The sequence below is a fragment of the Myotis davidii genome, unplaced genomic scaffold, assembly GCF_000327345.1.
Source record: "Myotis davidii unplaced genomic scaffold, ASM32734v1 scaffold870, whole genome shotgun sequence".
Classification (NCBI taxonomy): domain Eukaryota; kingdom Metazoa; phylum Chordata; class Mammalia; order Chiroptera; family Vespertilionidae; genus Myotis; species Myotis davidii.
The window spans coordinates 7,627-12,922 of NW_006281813.1; positions in this window are offsets into that span (position 1 = coordinate 7,627).

A 5,296-nucleotide genomic window follows, 5' to 3' on the forward strand; every position below is an offset into this window, starting at 1 on the left:
CTGACCCCACCTCCAGTCTTCTGCCCACTGCAGTGACTCCACCCTTCCCCACCCCTAAGGCCGCCACAGGAGTTGGAAGCCCAACTAACAGGACTGCTGCTCCTCCCCCACGCCCACCTGCTTCCCCAGTTGTAAACACATGCGTTCACAAGCTCCTCCTCTCTTCTGTCCTCTCCAGGAAGTTGCAGCCTTGGAGGGAGTGGTCAGGGTCCATGTTCCCTTCTCTCTCTCCGATCTCTCCCAGATTGAGAAGCGGCTGGGGTCTTTCCGGCCAACCCCACAGCGTTCATCAAAGAATTCCGATACCACTTTCAGGCCTATGACCTCACTTGGCATGACATTCATGTTATTCTTTCTTCCACCCTAAGGTCAGATGAAAGGGAGAGAGTCTTGGGGGCAGCAATGGACCACCCAGATCAGGTTCACCTCACAGATGCCAGTATGCTGGTGGGGACCCAGGCTGTTTTTCACCAGGAACCTGGCTGGGAGTATCAACTAGGTACCCCCGAAGGGAAAAATGGACACTGACGCCAAGACCAGATGCTCCAGTACCTGATGGCCGGCCTACAAGCTGTCTCCCACAAGATAGTTAATTATGACAAACTGAGAGAGATCACTCAGGGCCCAGATGAGAACCCCACAGTCTTCCTTAACAGGCTGACTGAGGCTCTGACCTTGTACACTTGTCTGGACCCTGGGTCTCCGGCTGGAGCAACAGTCTTAATCACTCATTTAATTTCGCAGTTGTCCCCAGATATTAAAAAAAATAAATAAACTAAAAAAGGCGGAGGGTGGCCCTCAAACCCCAGTCTGAGATTTAGTGAACGTGGCCTTTAAGGTATTTAATGCCTGTGAGGAGAAGGCAGAATCAGGGTGGAAGGCCCGCCTTCGACAGAAGGTAGGCCTGCAGACGCAAGCCTTGGTTGTGGCCCTGAGACAAATGGCAGCCGCGCACGGCCCCAAGGGGGCTGTGTATGGTGGGGGTGCAACGAGAGGATGCACACCACCTGGAGAATGCTTCAGATGCAGAAATGAAGGCCACTGGGCAAAGCAGTGCCTCCAGCCCCGGGCTCTAACCAACCCCTGCCCTGCCTGTGGTCAAGCGGCCACTGGAAGAGTGACTGCTCCTGGAAAAGTGGTGGGCCCTCTGTGCCCCAGCATGGAGGGGCCACCCATCCAGGTCATGACCCACCACTGGCCATGCTGGGACTGGCTGACTGAAGAAGCCCAGCCTTGATGACCCCATCGGGTGCACGAGTCTCCTTCCTGATCAACATGGGGGGCTACCTTCTCTGTCCTGCCCTCCTTTTCGGGGTCCCTTTTTCCTTCCAAGATCTCGGTCACGAGTATTGATGGCAAATCCACCTGCCCTCTGGCCACTGGACCTCTTCCCTGCCTCCTTGATGATAGCCATATAACCCACTCATTTTTAGTCATGCCTTCATGCCCTGTGCCCCTGTTAGGATGAGATATTCTCACCAAACTAGGGGCCACTCTGAGGCTCACTTGGAGCCCTTCAGCCTCCCTGCTCCTTCTGCTCCTGGCCCCCGCCCTTCATGGGGATGCTGATCCCCTACTGGCTGCATCCCTTGTCTACCCAAAAGTGTGGGATACCTCTACCCTGGTTGTTGCTAGACATCATGCCCTGTTCAAGATCAGACTTAAGGACCCCACCTTGTTTCCTTCCCGCCCCCAGTTTCCTACCTCCCTAACTCATTGTCGAGACTCAAACCCCTCATTACTTGGCTTCTGTGTCAGGGTCTCCTCATCCCTACTGACTCTCCCTGAGACACCCCCATCCTCCCAGTTAGGAAGGCAGATGGGACCTACCGGCTGGTTCAGGACTTCCAACTGATCAACGAAGCGGTGGTCCCCATCCACCTGGTGGTCCCCAATCCTTACACTCTCCTCTCATCCATCCCACCCGGTACCACCCACTTTTCTGTCCTCAATCTCAAGGATGCCTTCTTTACCATCCCTTTGGACCCAGACTCTTTCCATCTGTTTGCATTTACTTGGGAGGACCCAGATGAGCAGACATCCTGACAACTCACCTGGACGGTCCTGCTCCAGGGGTTCAGAGACAGTTCTCACCTGTTTGTCCAGGCCCTAGCCAGAGACCTCCAACAATGCTCATTAGAACCCAGCACTCTTCTCCAGTATGTGGATGACCTCCTCCTCTGCAGCCCCTCCCTGAACATGTCCCGGAGGCAAACAGCTAATCTCAACTTTCTAGGAGACAGGGAATACCGTGTGTCCCCTGCCAATGCGCAAGTGTCAGCCCCCACCATCACTTACTTGGGGATCTGTCTGATGCCCAATTCCCCAGGGCTGACAGTTGACCGAGCACAGGCAATATGAGACCTACAGCCCCCTTCTGCAGACCATATCTTGTCCTTTTTGGGACTGGTAGGATTCTTCTGCCATTTGGTCCCAAACTTTGCTCTCCTAGCTAAACCCCTATACCAGGCCACTAAAGAAACACCAGCGGGCCCCCTCTCCTCACCCTCCTTCATTCATCAGGCTTTCTCTAAGCTCCAGGATACCCTTCTGGAATCCCCCTTTCTCTTCTGGACACCACTAAGCTGTTCCAACTATTTATAGATGAAAGACAGGGAATGGCTATTGGGGTCCTCACCCCGTTCCTAGGGCCAGCCTTTACCCCTGTGGCCTACGTATCCAGACAGCTTGACCCCATGGTCCAGAGATAGCAGCCCTGCCTCCGGGCTCTGCCTGCAGCGGCTGTTCTCACCAAGGAAGCCAAAAAAATCTGCCTCCAACAACCCTTACCAGTCTTCTCCACCCACAGACTACAGGATCTCCTGTCCCACCTATCCCTATCTCTCCTTGCCCCCTCTAGCCTGCAGGAACTCCATTTCCTGTTCCTCGAAAATCCTGACATCTCCCTGACCCAGTCCTCAGTCCTAAACCTGGCCACTCTCCTTTCCACTGCCTCCACCTCACCAGTGTCAACTTATTCCTGCCCTGAGGTCATTGAGGCCCTCACTCAGCCTCGGGAAGGATTCTCAGATTCTCCTCTCTCTAATCCTGACTTAATTCTGTGGATGGAAGCTCCTGCCTGAACCCCTAGGGACGTGAGAAAGCCTCCTACTCGGTAGTAACACCAAAGCAGACCCTGGAGGCAGCCTGGCTCCCAGAGGGCACCACCTCTCAAAAGGCTGAAATCACACTGACCCGTGCCCTACACCTGGCCAAAGGGAAGAGAGTAAACATATATACAGACTCCAAATATTCCTTTCTGATAGCCCATTGCCACGTGGTTATCTGGAGGGAGAGAGGCTTTCTCTCTACTAAAGGCTCACCTATTATCAATGCTAGACTCATAACCCACTTACTTGATGGCTTACAGCTTCCCTCGCAGGTAGCCATCATGCACTGCCAAAGGCCATCAGACAGACTTCTCGCTGGTTACGCGGGGAAACTCCCAAGCAGACACGGTAGCCAGAGTCTTAACTCAGGGTGAAGGGTCCCCAGCCCCGGTCCTGTTCTTTTCTCTTCACTCCATTTCCCCTCAATATACAGAAGAGAGAAACAAATTCCTGCAGCGGGAGGTTCACCCGGTCCTGAGGGATGGATCTTTTTAAATAACAAAATTGCCCTTCCTCAAGCCCAGACAGGAGCCATTTCCCAACAGATCCACTGGTCTTTGCACATTGGACCACTGGCACTTTGGAAGTTCCTCGAACCCTTATTCTCCTCACCCACACTGTGAGAGGCAATCACAAGTGCCTGCTCCTTCTGCCCCACGTGTTCGGCTGTCTCACCCCAGGGAGGGATGCGCCCCAACTGTCCTTCCACAAGGAAACTGCTGAAGTGGTGGCTGAGACCCTAACAACACACAAAATCCCAAGGTTTGGCCTCCCCATCTCCATCCAATCTGACAATGGCCCAGCTTTGATATCAAGGGTCGTCCAGCAGGTTAGCACCTTCTTGCCAGACCTCCTGCCCATGGCCCTGATGAGAATCTAGGCTACACCAAGGAACCCCACCTTCTTAAGTCCTATTGGACTTCTATATGGGAGACCTTTCTTGCTCAACCATTGTCTCCCTGCTGATCCTCCTCCCCTGGGTACGTATTTCCCATATCTGTTCTTAATCAGGCAGCTGCTCTGAGAACATGCAGACAGGTTTCTGCCCAAGTCAGAACAAACTGACCAGGACTCCCGAGGACCAGCCCTTCATCCTGGTGACTTGGTCCTTCTTAAGAATCTACATCCAAAAGCCTTGGAATCTAGGTGGATGGGACCTCACATTGTGATCCTTAAAACCCCCACACCACGGCCAGGCTGTTTGGCGACCCCTCGTGGCACTACCTCTCCAGGCTCAAGAGGACCCCAGAGCAACATGACTTCTATAAATGTGAGGTTTTGGGACCTGCTAAGGTCTGCCTTAGCTGCCGTCCCCCTCAACCTTCTCCTCCTGGCCCTGAGCAACCTACACCAACCCCCACTTGCTTATGTGTGGAGGTTCAAGGTCCATGATATCTACCACCAGAATGGCAAATAAATTACCTGGCAGGTAGGATCTCAGGACTGCCCTCTGGTTGGATGCCAGACAAGGATCCGGATGACTGTCAACATCTGGTCAGTGTACAATGGTGGCTGACACTATGCCTGTTTCTTATGACCAAGAGGACCCAGACAGGTGTAATAAAAATGTTGACACCTATGGGGGTTGCCACTGAAGATACTGTGTTTTCCATGATGCCTACAATGATGGCTCCTTTGTCTGGGAGAATGGGGCCTTCCACATCATAGTCTGGTATCCCTGGGACCAGCGATGTGTTACAGGTGTTGTGGGAAAGCTATACTGGAGTAGTTAGAGCTCAACCCCTTCAGGGACCATTTACATCTCCTGGGAATATGTCTTGGCCCAAGAGGCCCAAGTCCAGGTATCCAACAGCATCCTATAGGCTGAACCAGGGGTCCTCAAACTATGGCCTGCGGGCCACCTGTGACACACCGAAAACATTTATCCGCCCAGTCGGGTGTTTTTACCATCGCTGCCTGTTGCTTAGCAGCTGACTTGTCCCGGGCCCACAGTGCCTATGTGTGGAATGTGCACCGCACTCTCCGACTCCCCTCCTCCTCTCTATCTATTTATTCCTCCTGTCAGTCTCGAGTGTGATAGGACGAGTCATGAGCTTGCCTGTGCAGAGCCTGCTGCTGCCTGAGGACCAAGGTAAGAACAAGTTAGGATTTATTTTTTTTTGAAGTTAGGAGGTCTATATTTTATTTTGCAGTTAGTAGGGCTTTTTTTTGAAGTTAGGAGAGCA